Here is a 20,203-nt window from a genome sequence, read left to right as displayed (position 1 = left end):
ACACACATCTCTTCCCCTGGCAGCTCTTTCTGGCAGCTCTCCACAGGGGAGGAAGCTTCTGGAAGGTGCTGGGGTAGGCTGGTAAAAGAGCAGAAGGTCTCAAGAGGCAACCATGAACTGGAGCCAGCCTTGACTGCCATCCGTGTTGGTGTTTTTCTACCCAAAGTTTACTAGTTTTGTAATTGCCGAGCCCTTGCAGTGAGGTGAGCCTCTCAGATGAGATTTGAGGTTCCGTGCTGATGGCCTGTGTTTACCGGATTCACCTTTCTTGGAGAATGACCCCTCCTGTTCCCTGTTTCTCCAAGATTTCATGGAGAAGACAGGTCCAAACTGGAAGGGAATCTTACAGAAGCCTTGTTTATAGCCCATTAGAGGATTCTGGAAAATAATGTTGTTTATATCAAAATGCAAGGGGTAAAATCCTTTTTCTGAAAATTCTTTCATTTACTTAAGTGTGCGTCTTTATTCTTTAGACAAGCTGTGAGGAGCTGGCGGGTGGGGGTAATCCAAATCCTCAAAAATGTTTTGCAGCATGTCTGAGGTTTAAATAAAGATTTCATCAAGACTTCAGAAAATTGTCTCTCTCCCTTGGTGACAGATCTCTGTCTGGGGAAGAGCATGAGCTAAGGTACAGTTGGAGAGAGTGACTTTACATTCCCCCTCACTGGGATCGGGACTAATAAGTAGTATCTTTTGAAACAGTGTGACGAGGGGAACGGTGCCATTGCGCGACAGTCTTGTAGCAAGACTCTGATGCCAGTGTGTTGGTTTGTAACACACTGTCCAAAGATCACATGGAAGCTGTTTTCTCCTTAAAGGTGTCAGGAAACAATAATGATGGAATAATAAAAGTGCACATAAACGCATTGAGTACTCACTATGTGCTGGTCCTGTGAACTGTGTGCTTCCCAGGATTATCCTACCTAGTCTTGTAAGAACGCTTTGAGGTGGTCACTGTTCCCATCATCCCCAGTCTGTAGTTGGGGAAACAGAGACAGAACAGGTAAACAACTTGTCCGTGGTTAGTCTTGGAGATGGAATTACGTATCCTGGCCTCAGCCTGTGCTTCTAACCGCTACACCACCTCGTCTCCTGGCAGTAGAAGGCAGGGCACACACTGCAGTATTGGTCAAGCACCAACTAGAGGCCAGGAACTGCACTGAATCCCTTCCATTGCTTTATTCACTTTTGGTCTTAACAACACTATGAGGTGGGTACTTTCTATTCCTGTTTTACTGAAGAGGAAACTGAGGCACAGGTCACAATTAGGGTAATGGAGCGCGGGTAGTGGTGGTGACGAAGCATCAGCTGGGCTTGAGCTGCTACAGGTGGCCTTTAGAGGGACCAAAAACACTAGCAAGGGACATATACCCCGTTTTCATAAAGGCTAATCTAGGTCTCACATAACTGGTTGTGGGCGTGTTTACATCATGCAAAACTATGCGATTCCTCTCACTCATAGTTGCCACCTGGGGTAGCACTGAGGCTGTGATCTGCCTCCCATCACAGTTTCCACACTATACCCGTCTCTTGCTTACTGCCTGAAGCTGGAACCCTCTGGTGCTTTGGAGTGGAAAGCCTTTGGGGGCTGCCTATGGGCAGATGACGGGGTCTTCAGTTGGCTTGATGGTTGTAATAAGTAAACAAAGAATAGAAGGAGGGCGTTTCAGGTTCTTCTACATCCCTTGGTTCCAGTTACCAATGTTAGTCTTCATCTTTTGTAGGCAAGTAAAGGGGATAGGCAACTGAGGGAACGTAAAAGTTCTAAAGGCAGCATTTCAAGACAACAAAGATGCTCACACCTTGGACCTGTGTGTCCAGGTGCAGGGACAGAAGTTTATTGAATGTGTCTTTGGCTTAGCAAGATAGAACAAGGGCTGATTTCTATCACCGACCCCTTCTTGGACTTCACTTGAACTTACAGTGCTCCCCAGTGATGCTACAGATATTAATCTAATGGTTCCTGCTTCCTTCCTCTGATTTCTTTTGTCCCTACACAATGCTTAATTTTTATGGAGATTGGCCATCTTTGAGCCTTAGGAATTGAGAGATGGCTTTGACCAAAAGCTGTAAATACGGCTTACTATTTGAAGCCTCACTCTTTGTATTTGAGGTATTTTCCTGGTCACAGACACACACTTGCAGTGATTCATCATTCATTCGTTGCCCTGAGCCCCCAGCCCCTAGAAGTAAGTGTAATGCAAATTTCCTCAAGCTGCTGCGTTTCCACGGATAGGGGGACTCAAGCGCCCCTGCTCAGGCCTCCAGCTGTGTAATGCATGCCTTCCGTTTCTGCTCAGACTTTCACCAAGTTCTCGCTAGAAGCCTCTGGGGCTGCGTCATGTGAGATCATGGGCGGTGTTTCCACTCTGTATTGTCTCGTCAGCATCTGGGGTTTGAGCGCAGCACCTCATCGCTCTCATCGGAGAGTGTCCGATGCTTCCAAACCGCAAACCCTCCGGTGTCTGTGGCAACTGGCCCATGTGTACTTTTTTCTGCACCAAAGCAGCCATGTTCTACGCAGAGGTGAAGCTGCGCACTGTGACCGCACAGACCCCTTCTCCCCTGCAGGGCTCTGAGTCTCCTGCGGTCCCTCCTGCATACAGCATCTTTGACCCCCACCTGCAGCCTCCTCTGGCTGCCGCAGACCCGAGCATACCGGGTTGGCTGCGGTCAGCATCAGACGTGGCCTCTCTGCCAGCCCATCGGACATGCCCAGACCGCGGTGAATCCCAGGAGTGGGTGCAAATTAGCGCGACACTGGGATCCCCCCTCTCATGTCGTTTTCAGATGATTTTCAGACAGATCCAGCTCAAGGCTTAACGTGGAGTGATGTTTACATTCAGGCCTGGAACACACTGCTTTTAGCTCTGTATCCTGGGTACCAGAAGGGCTGTCCCTGGCCCAAAGCCTCTGTACTTCCGGGTAGCCTGGTGAAAATGCCGGTTCAGGTTCCAGCCCAAACCTGCATTTTAATTAGATCCCCAGGTGATTTACATACACACTGAAGTCGGAGAAGCACTGCTGTGTATCATAACTGACAGATCAGACTGTACTTAGGAAATGGTGCTAAAGTGATTTTCCAGATTTGGGGAGCCCCGCAGCATAGAATGTTGAAGTAAATCCAATGATTGCTTGCTATTAAACACCTATAGCGCGTTTTTTTCTGCCTTTACGTACCTCTTTCATTTGAATTCAGATTTTATTTTGGGATTTTTGACATTCATGTTAGTCAATAATGGAGCTTGAGATTGTGTATTAACTCGAATTCTCCCTCCCTTCCATTCTTCCTGGGTGAAGAACTCTGATAATAGAAGGGAACTATAGACCTGACATTCAAGGAAAATCCAGAAAATGAATTCCTTTTTATCTTCAGGCAGAGCAGCTCCAATGAATAGAGAAGTGTAATAAAGCCTTTTTATATGCTGTCATAGAAAGACAAACCTTTTCCAAAGGAAATGGATTTGAGTATTTGCGAGCTATGATAAACAGCCTGACAAAAAAAGGACCTGAATTTCCCTTTTAAATGTTCGGCAGGGAGAGGTTTTAACTTCTCCTGTCAGGTAAAAAAAGAATTCATTATGAAAGCCATTCCAGCTAAAACTCAAAAATGAAAACGAGGCCCGATCAGAGTGGAAAGCAATGATTTAGAAATGTGTTAAAGGGAGTAGTTTAATGAATAAAGTGTCAACTTTCCATAGGAGCAAAAATAAATCACGCAAAGGCTTAACCAGTTTTGTCGCCGTGAATTAGTTGGGCGTAGTTGGCACAGCACACGTTGTAACGAAACATTAAAATCTAATTCTCACTGAGATTTGTGTACGTGAATTGTTGATAATGATGTTAATAATGGCATTGTATGCGCTTTATGACTTCTCTTTCCAGCAGATGCCGCATGGGAGGAAGAAAATGAGGAGCATTCCAATGAAAATGGCCCCAATTTTCAGAGGTTTTCCACTCAGCAGGAAGCCTTAAGCCTTCGAATCCACCCGTCCAGGAATGACCTGATGTCCTGCTTGCAGAATAATCTAGACATTCCGTGTTGCTGTTCTTGGTCTTGGTTTCTAGGTATCTTCCTTTCCTAGGGCTGCCCTAACAAAGTACGGCAGACCGGGTGCCTGAAGCAGCAGAACTTTATTGTCTCATGGTTCTAAAGGCTGGAAATCTGAGTCAAGGTGTGGGCAAGATGGCTTCCTTCTGGAGTCTGGGTAGGAGAATCAGGCCAGCTTCTGGGGGTTGCTGCCAACCCTTGGCTGTAGACATACCTCCTTGATCTCTGTCTTCATCTTGACGTGATGCTCTCCCTGTGCACAGGTGTGTATCCAAATTCCCTCCCCAGCCCCTTTTTAAAGTTTATTTATTTGATAGAGAGAAAGAGAGAGCATGAGCTTGGAAGGGGCAGAGAGAGGGAGAGAGAGAATCCCAAGCAGGCTCTGCATTATGACCCTCTGACACAGGGCTCCATCCCAGAAATGGTGAGATCATGACCTGAGCTGAAATCAAGTCAGATGCTCAATTGACTGAGCCATCAGGTGCACCCCCAAATGCCTTCTTTTTATGAAGATAATACTCATACTGAATGAGAGCCCATCCTGATGACCTTCTCTTAATTACACTTTCAAAGATTCTGTTTCTAAATAAGGTCACCTTCTGAGGTACTAGTGATTAGAACTCCAGTCTATCTTTTTTTGAGACACACAATTCATGCAACTCACCAGGTGAGACTGTTTTGAAGAAAGGGTCTTTGATTTGTTAATAATTAAACTTGCAAGTTTGTAGCACAACCCCTGGGCAAGTGATCAGAGTTTGGCAAATCACCATGGAATAAATAAAGTAATTCCTAACCTAGGCATATATCCTTATGAAGCACCATTAGGTAGGCATGGGCTGTGTAATACATATTTTATTGGTGAGGAAATGGATGCACTAAGAGGTTAGCAGAATATGCTTCTCACATTCTATAGTTATCTGGTTTGTTTTCTTATTATTGTTTGTTGAACTAAAAATGAGGGCAAAGACCTTGATTATTTGCTTAATACTATGTTGGCCCACTGAGCTTGGTACTTGTGAGATGGTCAGATTCACATAATTATTGCTGCCTTTTAAGTACAGTGGGAAGCAACAGCGCAAACGGAATGAAAGTACAAACTTGCGAGAAGGAGAAGATTGGAGTTTTAAGGGAAACCTCCTCGGATCTGAGTTATCGTAAGAAATCATTCAGCTTAACGCTCACACACATTCGTGAGTCTCCGCAGCAGCTAGCATGGGAAGGTGGCCACCATATGCTAGTTTTCCTTGCATGACAAGGACAGAGAAGCAAATTGTGCATGTGTAAAGCAATGCTTACACGTCCTTCCCCCTCCTCCTTTTCCTCTTTGATGTATTGAGTCCCCGCTGGTACCTACTAACATGTTGTTGCTCGAGATTTGCTCTTTACTGAGTAAGAAAAGCCAAATGATTGCATGTTAGCTCATTTTCTTTTTTTTTTTTTTCCTGCTGTTCATCTAATGGCAACCTTAATGAGCAAGCAATAATGGCTAAGGGAAGCACGAACAGAAAGGAAGGGGGGAAAGCAGAGCCCTGCATAATTTGTGCATGGAATTCTTTTACAAAATCGTTTAGAAATGACTACAGATTTGTATAAAGTTTCCTCCAATAAGGCAGTAATTTTCTTGGGTATGTTCATTTTTCCATAATCATCTTCACTATTGGATGGATGTATTGCAGAGTGGGCAGTGGCCTTGCAGTTTGTTAAGTTCAATCTCAATAAAAAAATTTTTTTGATGTTTATTTTTGAGAGACAGAGAGACACAGCATGAGCAGGAGAAGGGCAGAGAGAGAAGAAGACACAGATTCCCAAGCAGGTTCCAGGCTCTGAGCTGTCAGCACAGAGCCCGACGTGGGGAATCTAACTCACGAACCTCAAGATCATGCCCTGAGCCAAAGCCGGTTGCTTAACAGACTGAGCCACCCAGGCGCCCCTCAATTATCATTTTATAGGAGGATGTTGAAGCCCAGAGATGATAAGGTACTTGTCCAGGCCACAAAAATTAGTTTTTAGCAGAGCTTGCACTGGATCCTATGCTTTCTTCATGCGCAAGTCTATTTTTTTCAGTATAGTATATATTCCCTGTAAGAACTGAGAGGGCTTTTGTTTTTAAATAGTGTATTGTCAAATTGGTTCCCATACAACACTCAGAGCTCTTCCCCATAAGTGCCCTCCTCCATCACCACCACCTCTTTTCTCCCCTCTCCCTTTCCCTTCAACCCTCAGTTCATTCTCAGCATTCAATAGTCTCTCCAGTTTTGCATCTGAGAGGGCTTTTGTTTTCTTCCCTCCCACCCACCTCTTTCCTTTTCTTTCTTTTCATTTGTTTTGTTTCTATTTATTTTTAAAATATTTTTAATGCTTATTTATTTTTGAGAGAGAGAGAGAGAGAGAGAGAGAGAGAGAGAATGAGTGGAGAGAGAGAGATGGAGACACAGAATCTGAAGCAGGCTCCAGGCCCTGAGCTGTCAGCAGAGCCCGATGTGGGGCTCAGACTCATGAACCACAAGATCATGACCTGAGCTGAAGATGGATGCCTAGCCGACTGAGCCACCTAGGTGCCCCATCCCTTGTTTTGCTTTTAGATGCTGTTGACAGTGGTGTTCCCTGGACGCCTCACTCTGGACACTAGGGTCTTGAATGTATGAGTCTGGTGGGCCCCTCGGGGCTAGAAGTTGGTTCTGTTAGTCCCTGGAGGGGCACTGTGCTGTCCTAGACTAGGTAAAGCTAATGCACAGGAAAGGCAGGCAATGACCGAACTCCTGCAATGGATCAGATCCCATGAGGATTACTCTAGGGGTAACCCACGCTTCACCCGGTGGAACAGTCATGTGTACCACCCAGTGGTGTTGTGAGATTCATTTCCACTTCCTCTGGGCGATGCCCTTAGCAAAGTGTGAGCAGGAGCCGTCCCAGTCCTGGTCTGGTGCAGTCATCTTTCCTTACACATTCTGCCCTTTCTCAGGTGGCCTGCACTGTGCCTGTCTGAAACCACTCCGTGGAACCTCTTGATGGCTTATGTTTGGCCCTTGTTAGAGAATTCTGTTCCCTTCTGCTCTTGCTCCAAGTTCATTTTCAGCTTGGGTCTACCTTAATGGTATTTAAAAGAGGAGGATGGCCCTCAGAGTACTCAGCAAAAACATCGTCTTCCCGATACTCAGGCTCAGAGCCCTGTTCTCATCTCTGTTCTGAGCCCCTGGGCTCTGCCCCACTGCCTCTGAGTTCTACTGCTGTGTTTTCCGCTACCCAGTGACACGGGGAAGGGGCTTTCCCCTTGGCTTAATCTGGTAAAAAGAATAACTTCTGTACTGGAGCCAGGCAGAAGATGAATCTTCCTTGGCTTTAAACACAGAGACGATTCATTGTATTTCTCAGCCATGGGGCTCCACCAAACTTTTTTCTTGGCTGCTAAATTTCTCCATTTTCCTTTTCACATTTTCATATCTTCACTCTCAGTGTGGGCCAGGCAGGTGGACTGCAGGCACCTACTATCTCCCTGAAACAATGCTGGTTATTTGGTGGGGAGAGGAAATGGTCAGATAAAGTCATACAATATGATCTTGAGGGAAGAGTGCCCCCCGGCATTGGCATTTTCTACTGAATATTGCCTTCAGAGATGGCAGTTTGAGCAGTGAGGTTCTGCTTTTGGAAAACCACAAAACCAAAGCCAAAACCCAAAACAAAACTCTGGTCCCAAGACGGAGGCAGTGAGTCCAGGATGGAGAAGAAGAGGACAGGGGGTGGTGCTTGTATTCCCAGGTGAATGGCAGCAAATATGGAGGGAGGGCTGTATAACATCGGACTTTTGAACTGTCATGGCTCTACTTTTGTCTCTTTCCTCCTAACCCTCAGCTAGTTTCTCCTTTTCTCCTACTTCTACATAACCCCTCTCAGATACCCACTACCCTACCAAGATAGCTAACTACCAACGATGGCCCCCTACCCCAATAGTGTGTCCTCTCCCCTCCCTGATGTGGGAATGTTCCGGAGAGGAGGCAAGCTGGGTAGGCCTTGCATTTCCCAGCCCTCCTTGCAGACACGTGTGGCCGTGTAGCAAGTTCGCAGCGACGGAGCACGAACAGAGAAATGTCTGTCATTTCAGGCTGGACTTTGGAGAGAGGGTGTGCCTCTGCCACAACCACGTTCCCCTTCCACCAGCTCACTGAGGAGGATTCCAGAGCCCCGGTGAAGTGTTTTCAACCTTGTAGTTCGTTGGAATCATCTGGAAAGCTTTAAAAACTCTCGCTGCCCAGACCCCTACCCCACAGATGCTAATTAAATTGGCCTGTGGGTATAGTGGGAGCAGCAGGAGTTTTAAAAGGTGTTCTAGAGGCTAACCAAGGCAGAGAACTGGTGCTCTGAAGGGGTGTGGAGCCTCAGGAAGGAAATTGTCATAGATGGGGAAGAAAGCTACCCACTGGCCAGGAATACCCATGTTGGAAAGTTACTTAAAAGAAAAGGAAACCTTTCTTCTATTAAGTCCCAGGGAATTTGAGATTTATTTCTTAAAAGAGCTCAGTTGTCCCAATTCATGTATCTTTTTAATGGACACAGAGAATGCCTCCTTAGCATGCCAAGATTTTCCCCCGACAACGTCCGGCTGCTTGGTTCTAGTGGATTCCACCATCCCACAAGTGGGCGAGTTGGGTGCTGGTGGGGTGCAAAGCCACCCCACTGCTCCGGCCTTCCGAGGTGCTACTCCTGCAATCCTGAGAACTTTCAATCAGGTACAGCGTCCCTGTCAGAGATAAGCCCTCGTGGAGATAATCATTGTTTTATTTGAAAGATGGTGATTTCCTCGGGTCTGCATTTGTCCTGTGATTCTATCAGTCTGTGTAATTCTGCTTACTGATATTCAGTGCACAGGATGATGTCTTCTCCTCTGTGGTTGGTGATAGGATACCATATTTAATTTTTCCAAGTTTTCTGATACCACTCAGTGAGAAAAATAATAGTTAGCGTTCAATTGCAGAATGTTTCTCAAGTAATTGTCTCAAAACCGCAGGGCATGTATTTGCTTTCTTTGATTGATCTGTTTTGTGTATATATTTTTCCAACATCTTGAATAATTTAGGAGCTATCCTTGGTTTGTGGCTAATTTGGTGTCCAGCAATTATGCATCCTTCTGAAGCCACTATTTTGCTCAAGCGTCTGAAAGCAGGAGAGAACTGCCTTGTAATAAGACTCACTGTTACATGAACTTGCTCATAGCATGTGGCCTCTCAGGCTCCGGAAAACCTGGTGCTTATCTTCAGGTCAAGGTGTGTTCTAAAAGGCGGGTGTTGGTCCTGTCTCCTCACATCAGCACTGTTGGGTGGATAAGTTTTCTGTTTGCTTTAAGCTTTTTCTCTTGTGTTAGTTGAAAGCAACAGTGAAAGGGAAAATAATGCCAGCTGGAGGTCGTGAACCGACCTTGGAAACTTAATCCTAGGGAAGGAGTAGGGCTAGTTCTAGAGTGAGAGTGGACTGTGATGGGGGAGTAAGCATAGGAATACGAGTGCTCTAGAATTATGCTGGGACATGGGGAGAGTTTTCCAGGCGAGTGGTGACGCACCCTCAAACAGACGAAGGGACTCATCTACACCGAAATGCGCGCCTTGCTCTCTGTGCACTTGTGGTTGAACAAGGTGGGTTGGTGACTTGTAATGAGGGAGGCACACACTGTGGGGAACTGTGGGGAGACTCAGTTACAGGAAGAACCTATTGTAGGATTTTAGCTTGCATCTAATGGTTTTGAGGAGGGTTTAAGAAATTGGGATTGGATACTTTCTAGGAAGTGGGGGCCATCCAATGGTTGGGTATCTTAACCATCTTCTCTAAAAAGTGGGATGAATGAAGAAAAGCAGGAGCCGTAACTGGTAAAGAATTACACTCAATTTGCAGGGCAGAGGGATGTTGGGTCATTTTTGTGCCTTGGACAACATTCATATTTTTGTGTATACTCAGACATGATTATGGGCTGGTCTTATTTTTGCTTTGGTCCGTCACATGCATGGTGGCCTTGTCTGATATCGGTGTTCTGGGAAATGGTTTATATTCAACAAGGACTTGCTGTGTGTGCCAGGGCCAGATGCTAGCAAGAGCAGAGCCTGGCTGACTGAACCAGGCTAGTTCCTGCATGTCAGTGGCTGCTTTTCTAGAGCTCAAGCTGGTATACTCTAATATCGCCGTATTGATTATTAAAAGATTGAAATAGTTCTCAATGGCTAATGTAATAGTAGTTAACCATTGCCATGAGTTTTCTTTTCGTTCCTAAGTTTACCTATTTTTGAGAGAGAGAGAGTGTGTGAGAGCTCTAGCTGGGGAGGGGCAGAGAGAGACCGTGAGAGAGAATCCCAAGCAGGTTCCATGCTGTCATCAAAAAGCCCGACCTGGGGCTCGATCTCACAAACTGTGAGATCATGACCCGAGCTTAAACCAAGAGTCCAACACTTAACCAGCTGAGCCACCCACAGGCCCCACCATGAGTCTTCTGAGAAGTATCTTAGGACCCTTCCCCATTGTCCTCTTCCCCACAACCCACTGGTTAGTAGCAAAGCAGGGAACCCTCTGGGCTGTGCTCCAGGTAGCAGGAAAGGGTGAAAAGACATTAAGAAAATGAAGCAGAAATGATGCCCGAACAGTAACGTTAACAAAGGCTAAAAAACTGGAAAGAGCTGAGATGGAAAGAGAAACAGAAGGGAGTAGAGAAAGAGGAAAATTCAGGACAAGATACCCACCCTCAGGGTCTTTGGTGTCACTGCCATTCAGTTATAGTGAATATGTCTGCAAATGAGTTTGCCGACGGTTGGAGCTTAGACAACAATCACTTGGTTACAAAGGAGTTTGGGTTGGAATGGGATCAAGATTTGGCAGGGCTGAACCCGTAAAGAAAAGAAGGAAATGGAACTCTCTGGCTTCACGACCACTTGTGGCCCAGCGTCAGGGAGGCTGCTTATAATTCGCAGCTTGGCGCCTGCGCTGACGCTCCTTTGAATCACAACTTGCACCGAGTCCTGTGCGGGTATGAAAAACCACTGTCTTTGAGTTAGAATGAAAACCAGCATGCGTTTCCCTGCCAAGTCTCCGCGAGAAGGCAGTGCGAACAGATGGTGGAGGAAGCCGCACAGAAAACCTTGATTAACACCCCGTGATGTGCGCGGGGCGCCACTCGGGAGGGTCTTTCCTCTCCCAAACAACCAGCGGGAACATGGCTGGGGGGGTGGGGGGAGCACCTGCGATCTCGTTTTTCTGAAGTCCTACCTCTTTGAATTGGCAGCATAAGCACTGTTCCTGGGAACACACAGGGGCGTTTGAAAGAATCAATGAAAAGGAAAGAGAAGGTAAGTGTGAAGCAGAGGAAACAGTGCCTTGGCAGATGGAGGCTGGGTCCTGGGAGCTGGGGTGGGCCCGGAAGGTCACTCCATCCTGAGTTTTCACGCAGATCTGAGTGTCCTGGGACTCTGGGGCGTCTCCAGCAGCCAGACTCTTTCTGGTCCCTTCCAGTGCCCACCTCTATGGAGTAGAAGCAGGCAGTTGTGAAACTCAGACCAGGGCTAACGTAGGTAGATAAGATACTCACTGGATGACTTTTCTAGTAGCTCTCTCTTCAGAGATTGTTTTCCTTAGAGAAATGAGTGTCCCATTTCACAAACACATTCAGAAAAGCCCTTCCCAGCTCTGGGTCTACTTCGTGTGTGTGTTGTGTTCAGTCTTAGGGAAATAACGATTGGAGAAGTTCTCTCCAGGAGCTTTCTTTGTCTGGGCACTGGAATATGTCATTTGTTGACATTACTTTGCTTTACATTTTTGGCTGGGTGACTACTCCTGGAATATTGGATTTCCTTTCTGGTGATGGAGGGGTAGGACATTTTTACTGCAGAAAGTTCCCTTGAGTCGCAGATTTTTTTTTCCATAATAGTTTATTGTCAAATTGTTTTCCATACAACACCCAGTGCTCTTCCCCATAAGTGCCCTCCACCATCACCACCACCTCTTTTCCCCCCTCCCCCTTCCCCTTCAACCCTCAGTTCATTCTCAGCATTCAATAGTCTCTCAAGTTTTGCATCCCTCTCTCTCCCCAACTCTCTCTCCCTCCTCCACTCCCCCTGGTTCTCCGTTAGGTCTCCCTTGTTTTCCTGCTAGACCTGATCTACCTTCATTGGAGACAAGTGTTTATTGGCTGAAGCTACATTTTAGGCAGCATTCTCGAACTTGATCGTATCCTTTTTTTTCTTCCTAATCTCTTAAAGGGAGGCCCATAATCTCAGGATGAGAACCCCTGTTCCTTGCTATGTTTGGCCCTGAGTGTCTGGTCCTCTCCCACTTCTCCTGCCTCATGTCTTGCCCACACAATGAATGTGGTGGCCATGAATTAACCAAACCTATGAGATAGAGAGCAGAGTGAGATTCCCATGAGAATCCGGGAAGTCTTTCTGGATAGGTAGTGATCATTCTAGCTTTTCTGCCAACGCACGGGCTGTTCCATGAAAAAGCACTCATGGAACATGCCATCCAGCTGAGCAGAGGGCACATGTCTGTACTATGTTGGACTCATTCTGGTTGCATGGAAGAGACTTGCTCAGAGAGTTTTGGGATTTATTTCAAGGATGCTCAAGGAATGGAGGAAAGCAGAAAAATTGTCTTAATCACCACACTGCTGGACTCAGAAAACGCCAGGCATGGTATTTTAGATGTAGATCATGGTTCGGGATATAACATGGCTTACCACATCGTTGCCTACCTTGGCTGGTGTTTCTCTTATGGCATTTTCATCTATTTCTGCCTATGTTTTTACTGTCTGGAATTGCTGACTCACTCTGCTCTCAACCTCATAGGTTTGGTTTATTCATGGCTGCTGTGTATTGCTTTTTTTTTTTTTTTCCAAAGTCAGTTTCTCGGCTTCCTTTGCCTCTGTTTTCATCTCTGTGTGTTTGGCATCTGAACTTGCCCAGGGAAGGACTCTGGGCAGTCTGCATCCAGGATGGAATGGCACCCCTGGACTGAGCTTTGGTTCTGGGCCCCTCCTGGCACATCGGTCAATGAAAAGGTAATCGCCTTTAGGACAGATGCTAAGCCTTGGTCCATTCAGCTGTAGCCAAGGAGGCAGAGGTACTTGGCAGAAAATATATCAACCCTGGATAAGAAGCACCAAACAGGGATGGGTCAGCAGAGTAAACAAGACCAATTTCTGAGAAGCCATTTCTGAGAAGCCATTTCTTCTGAGAAATGCCTATGTGGGCTGCTTGGTACTTAGAAATAATATAAGACAGCAAATGAGTGTTGTATTAGTGAAATAAGCAATCAGTGTGCTAGACCAGGTGAGAAGGTGCTGAGATCATTATGGTCTGGAGTGGGCATGCCTCTGCTTACAATCTTGAGAATAAACTTCCCAGGATGGCATAAAGTCTTTATGAAATCAAGCTTCTGCTTACCTTTGCAGCTGCATTTCCAGCTCAGAGGCTCTCCCTGCGGTCCCTGGATGATTGTACCGTATTTATTCAGACACCGCAAGGAAGAACTCCTAGACTTCTTTAATTTGGAGATGAAGCATTGCCTTTGCCGCAACCTTAACCTCCAATACCTATGACCTTTCCTGTAGCCCCCTGGACCCACCTCTGTTCTAGCACTCAGAGCTCCAGACTATGAATCCTGCTGACATATCCACCTTGCTCACTGGACTGTGAGGAAAGGTGCTGACTGTGAAATCACATTTCTGTATCCCAGCAACAAACCCAGGGCTTGGTACCTATTAATATCATCAGGGCTAGCTCCTGTTTATTGAGTTATTACTCTGTTCCATGTACCGTTCCAAGTGTTTTATATGTGTTAATTAATTTAATTCTCTCAATAATCTTCTAAGTAGGACCCATTAAGATCCTCATTCTATGTTTTGGGAAATTAAAGCACAGACAAGTTGAGAAACTTGCCCAAGGTCACATAGCTAGTAATTGGTGAAGTGAGGATTCAAGTCAGGTAACTTGCTCCAGTCTGTGCTTTGTCCACCGAGCTTTCCTGCCTCTAGGCAATAAATCTTGCGGAGGAATTAGTAGGTATTCAGTTAGTGTTGAGGAAACAAAGGAATCAATGCAGGTGTTTTAACGGAGACGAAACGGCAGGGGCAGGCTCTGTAGGAGGGGGAGATGAGGCATGCCAAAACATATCCACAGAACAGCAAGTACCAGTCTTGGGGGACAAGGCTGGCTGGACACGTTAGGTGGACCAGATGGTGGTCACTATCAAAGGACAATGGGTTGGGCTTTTGAAGAAGGGAGTGATGTGATTCTAAGCAAGTTTTAAGATTAATCTGGCTTCAGAGTGCAGGATGATTTGAAACGGAAGAGAATAGGCCCAGGGGGTCCAAGTAGGAGGCCACTGAAATAGTCTTGGGAAGCAGTGTAATGAGAAGATCAGAGGACCTGGAGTCAGACAAATGTGAGGTTTGAGGCTTGAGTCTGCTGTTTGCTAGCCATGTGACCTCTCTCAGTCTTTGAGCCTCTAATCCTTCATATGTAAGTCAGGCATTACTACTCACCTCACAGTTTGTTGTAAGGATTAAATGCAAATGCATGCTTGCCAAGGGCTTAGCACCGAACCTGACCCTGTTCTTCTTTCATTTTGGGTCAAGGTGATTAGGGCTTGTGCCTCTGATACAGCACTGGCAAGGGAAAGAACAGGAAAATGAGACTCAGTAGTACTTGCTGATTGATGGGTGCTGGGAAGTTGGGGCGAGAGATGGTCAGTGAATGGTCAGTGTGGGTGGAAATGTCAAGAAGTCCAGATTCTGGGTCTGGTTTTGTCACTAACTACTTTGGACATGTCACTCATCTGTGCGGCTACATCTCTGTTCTTTCCCTGGAGTGTAAAAATGTTGGGCTAACAACTGTTCATTTTTCTTCCAGCTCTGGATGCTACCCCACTATAGCCAGGATGTTTGGATTCTGGACAACTGGGAGAATAGAAACGTGGCCCAAGCTTTGCCTTCCCTTCAAAGAGATTTTCCCACCCCCTCTCGTTCTATTAATCCCACCCTTTCTTCTCCCTTTGAAATGGAAATATCATTGCTTTCTTTTGTTTTAGGCAAACAATCCCCAAATATCCACCATCTATGGAGGGTTTCACGACCATAACAGAAGGCGAATCAGAGAGGAGTTTTTTTTCCTGGAGTCCGCTGCTTGCCCTCTCTGTCCTGAGCCTCCTCATTTCTCTGAGAGGCAGAAGCAGGTGGCTTCTCAGACGATTTAGTGTTTTTTTCCACTCCCTGCAGGCACGGCCCGTGTTCTCCTCGGTCAGTCGTCACAGCTGGCTTGTGGCGATGCTCCTCAGATGTCTTCCTCCCTGGACCCCCCAGAGGGGCACCCTCAGAGAGAAAGACAGTGGAGCGTGTACCTGGCAAGATGCGCATGCGGTCCCCTGCTAATAAGTGGTTTTGTATTGTGAATATTGCTTCGCCTGGATTATATTTTGCTGTGGGTGAAAGGAAATGTCTGAGCAGTTGCTCAAGCCTCTAGTGAACGTGTTTCCATGGCAGCTCTCAGAGGGTTGAATCCCTCCGCCAGAGAGAGGAGTCGAGTTTTAATTTACAAAGGACAAAAAAGGCCTTTACTGTGATTTTTGCTTTGGAAACTTCAGATAAATCTCCCTAGCCTTCCAGGTGCCATATGGAGCTGGGAGGAGGGTCACTGACCTCTGTAACAGTACAACACCCTAGACACGGGATGTTGGTGATATGGAGTCACAAAAGAATGCTGGCTCTTTATCAAAAAGGGAGAAATTATCAAATTGACCTACTAGGCATTCATCAAGCACCTACTGATAATTCCACCTGCCAGAGATGGCAAATTTCCACTCTTTCAGGGTTCTGGGTTGAATGTCAAGACTGCTCGTCTACTTAATAGGAAAATGAACTGTGGCATCCTTTGAGCTGCTAAGCAAAGATATGGTCCAGCTAACACCATGTTAAACATTTCAAGAATCACAGTGTCTGTAAGGAAATAGAGGTAATGATTATCCAACATGCTTTGTAAAGAATAGCCCAACCCGTGGAAATTTACCATAATGCAGTTGAAAGGCTAGGAAACAATTTTGCCCTAAAATCCTGGAAAAATGTGGTTCTCCTTGACCAAGAAAGATGTCCAGAGTTTCTTTCCGTTCACTAATTTTTTTCTTCTGATGTGTCCAATGTTTAGTCAAATACAACTATTGAGTTATTATATTTTTCATTCTTGTATTTCTTTTATTTTGGAAGTTCATTTCTTTTCCAAATGTGCATATCACTTTGGATGGTGTCCTGTTCCAGGCACATATTGTCATGTTTGACATTTTTTAAAAACAAGTTTGGGTCTGATAATACCATTACCTGAAATCTGTGTGGCTCTGTTTCTATGGTCTGTGGTTTTTGATGGTTCCTATTTATGTTCAGGTTGTCTTATTTTCTTGTATGCCTTGTAATCATTGACTGTTTGGTGGTCACTGGTGTTATTATTTGTGAGAGCTCTCTGAAGCCTAGTAGATGTGCCTCCTCCTGAGATGAGCTTTTAGTCAAAACACCTCAGAACAAGTTTACATTTTGAGAGCCACTTGGTCACAATCCAGACTCCATAGAATGAGATACATATTTGTAAGATGTCTGGCAGGGGCCAGACCATGAATACCCAAGAATAGATGCTTCCCCCGACCCTTTCCCCCATCCTTTTGTTTATCACCGAAACAGCCCTTTGTGATATTTCCAGAGATTTTGGGGAGAGGGACAGGATGAGATCTGATTCTCTTCACATTGAGGGTATGGTGCTTTTAGGCCTTAGCTCCATGCGGGAAATGTCTTCCAAGACCCACCCATCCTCAGTGGGCCTGAGCCTGACTGCTGTCTCTCTAGGTCTGCTGCTGGTCACCTGAGTATAGACACTTGTCTGTACATTTTACTGGCAAAAGCCCTCAAATCATAAGTGGTTTTGTTGGTCTCGTTTTTGCCTTAGGCTTCTGCTTACAGGATTTCATCCAAAAATTAGCCAGGAAGTTCCTCATGTCTTTTCAGGTCTTCAGTGCTTTTAAGTTTCTATTCTTACAATTTTATCCATCATTTTTCTTTGATTTCAGCTGCAAGGTTGATCTGAGCAAACCAGATTACTTTTTCTAGACACTGGAAGATGATTTTTCAAAATGCAAGTTTATGCACGTTCTTCTTATCACTTATTATGGCCAATCTCAAGATAGCTTACTTGTTAAAAGTTACTCACTCCTAGCTGGGCTCTCAGCTGCACTTTGGGAAACTTTCAGGATCAAGTTCAAGCTACTTAGCATGGAATACAAATCTGCTGCCTACCTCCCCAGACCTACTGTCTTCTACTCCCCTCTTCACACTCCCACATTGTGCTCCACCATGATGACTGTGCTGAGGTGTAGCTGAACGCACCACATCTTTTCACACCATTGTGCCTTTGCACACACACTTCCTGTGAAGCAGTGTACCCTTTTCTCTTTGTCCCCGAGGCAGATGCTTATCCACCTTTCAAAAGCCAGCTCAGAGGTCCCCTCCTTTATGAAATTCTCTTGGACTGCTCTCTATCCACATGTTATAATTGACCTTCCCTTTGATGGCATACATTGTACATGGGTTTATGAATCATTAATATGTGACTGTAATTTCCTTTTGTACTAGATTTCAGGATTCTGGAAGGCAAGGGTTATAATAAATTCATCTATGTTTTACTCAGCCCCCAATTCAGTGCCTGGCACATAGTTGATGCTCAAGGTATTTTTGCTAATTGGTTGAACAAATGCAGCACATAATCAGGTAACTCAGATTCCAGCCTACGGAGGAAGAGGACCTACCACGACTTCTGATACTAACTCCGCCCAAATCTAACTTTATAGGTTAAAAGCACAGCCCTCCACAAGACTGCCTTCATTTTAGACACCAGGTGCAAGTCTGGGGGTCCCACACTCGCTTCTGATCAACTGGGGTTCACACTATCCCATCAGGTTTGATAATTTACTAGAGCTACTTAGAGAACTCAGGAAATGCTACACTTATGACCATGGCTTTATTATGGTAAAAAGGACACAAATTAGAACAAGACAAAAAGAAGAGACATGTAGGGCATGATCTGGGAGGGTCCTAGACACAAAATCTCCATGCCCTCTCCCCGTGGAGTCAGCACGTATTGCCCTGTTAGTACATCATGTGTGTGAAATACATAGAGCATCGTCTACCAGGCAGGCTCGCCTGGGATTTGCTGTCTGGAGTTTTGTCAGGGTTTCATCACGTAGGCATAATTGACTGAATCATTGGCCACACAATTGGACTCAATTTTCTGTTCCCTTCCTTCTCCAGAGGCCAGGGTGATATCACATAGCTCAAAGCATCAAACTTCTAATCGCACTGTCGGCCTTTCCCGGCATGGCTAGCTCCAGTCCCAAGTCATCCTGTTAGCGCAAGTGTCCAGTGGCCTGCCATGAGTCCCTTTGATAATAACATAAACTGTTATAGCTCATCGTGAATAACAGACACTCTGATCACTGGGGAAGGTTTAAGGATTTAGAGGCTAACTTCCAGGTCAGTCAAATTCTTTGTTGCACAAGAAATGCTTTCAGCTCTAATTTGGATGTGGTTTGTGCCTAGGGATTCAATCTGGTGAGCAGGGCCCATTGTAAGAAGTCCAGATTGGAACTTGATATCTGAGACATAGGTGAGTGACATTTTGCAATAACTGCCTTTAAATTATACATGAGAATCACCCAATGTGTGGCACAGGGCAGGTATTTAATAAATATTTGTTAACTAGTGAAATGAAGCAAGTGCAAATTGGATCTTGACGTATGGGGAAGCCTGGACAGATGGAGAACAGGTTAAGAGGGCATTACCAGTACAGCCTGTCAAAGGCACAGAGCAAGGATGCATGTGTCAAGTTCAGGGGAGTGTTTGTAGGCTCATGTAGGGCTAAGGGGAAAACAGGATGACCATGAGAGGAATTCATAGATCCTTATGTACCAGTATTGGTATATTGGTTTGGTCACTTTAACAGAAACCAACGTGGAAGATTTAATTCTAAATCATGTAAATTTGTAGGCTGGTGGTTGGCCCAGAGAAGTGATTGGCTATACTCCCCATTGTCTGCCGGGTTGCATCTGGTTCACCTCCTACCATATCTCTGTTCTGGGGCATGGGAAAGAAGAAACAAGAAGTAAAAAAAAGGCAAGCAGTTTTCTTTAAAGGAGATGATCCAGATGTTACCCACCTTCTACTTCCTCATATCTTACCGGCTATATAGCCATATGGGAAGTTGGGAAATATATTGTTTAGCTGTGCAGTCTTTTTACACAGTTAAAACTTGGTGGAGGGTTAGGAGGGTGAGGGTTGTTTAAAAAAAAGTGTGAAGGAGAAAATGAATTAGGAAAAAGAGCTGATTATGTCATACTAGCCTAAAGGGTTTGGCCTTCATCTCACAGGACATGGAGGCCTGGTGAGAGTTTGGGGAGGAAATGATCAAGTTCAGTTCTGAATGCCTTCTAGTACCTCCTGAGTGGTTTCTGAGATTGACGGATACACTCTTTCCTGAGTTATGATAATAAGGAGATGGTATCAAGGGAGCACTAGTCTCACCACAGGAGGAGGCAACTGTCCAGAAACTTCTACAAACATCGCCTCCATTGATGCTTAAAATTCTGCCTTTACTGTCATTCTTTTGGGAAGGAGATGGGTAGCCAACCTTGCTGAGCCCTTTCCTTTAGGGGTGCTGTGGGAGGAAACACGTATTCTCCTTTCTTGATGGTTCCTTCTGCGTGGAGGGCCCTTCCTTAGAGGAACCTCTTGCTCCCTCCACTCTTATGTCACTCTTCCCCAGAAGAGGAGGGTCATACTTGATGGATAAGCCTTTGAATAGGGATGGTATCTCATGTGTTCTTGGATATAAGGAAGGTCCTGGAGGGCTGGTCTCCCAGGAGGAGTCTGTCATTTTCCAGCTGCACCTGTCACTGGTAGATGACAGTGCCACCAAACCTAAGCCATACCCTCCAACAGCGCTTTTCATGTGTCTTGAAGATGATATTTCCATTCTTGTCTGCTAGATTCCTGTGTTTACCTCTGAGCTGTTTCCGAACTCCAGTGGGGAGCAGGATGCTACTTATCAGCCCCTTAAAAGCCAACAGGTGGGCACGAGGCTGCTCCCAGTAGCTGAA

Source organism: Suricata suricatta, chromosome 15, assembly GCF_006229205.1.
Source record: "Suricata suricatta isolate VVHF042 chromosome 15, meerkat_22Aug2017_6uvM2_HiC, whole genome shotgun sequence".
Taxonomy (NCBI): domain Eukaryota; kingdom Metazoa; phylum Chordata; class Mammalia; order Carnivora; family Herpestidae; genus Suricata; species Suricata suricatta.
The sequence above is the reverse complement of the archived record's forward strand: the minus strand, read 5'-3'. Positions refer to the sequence as shown.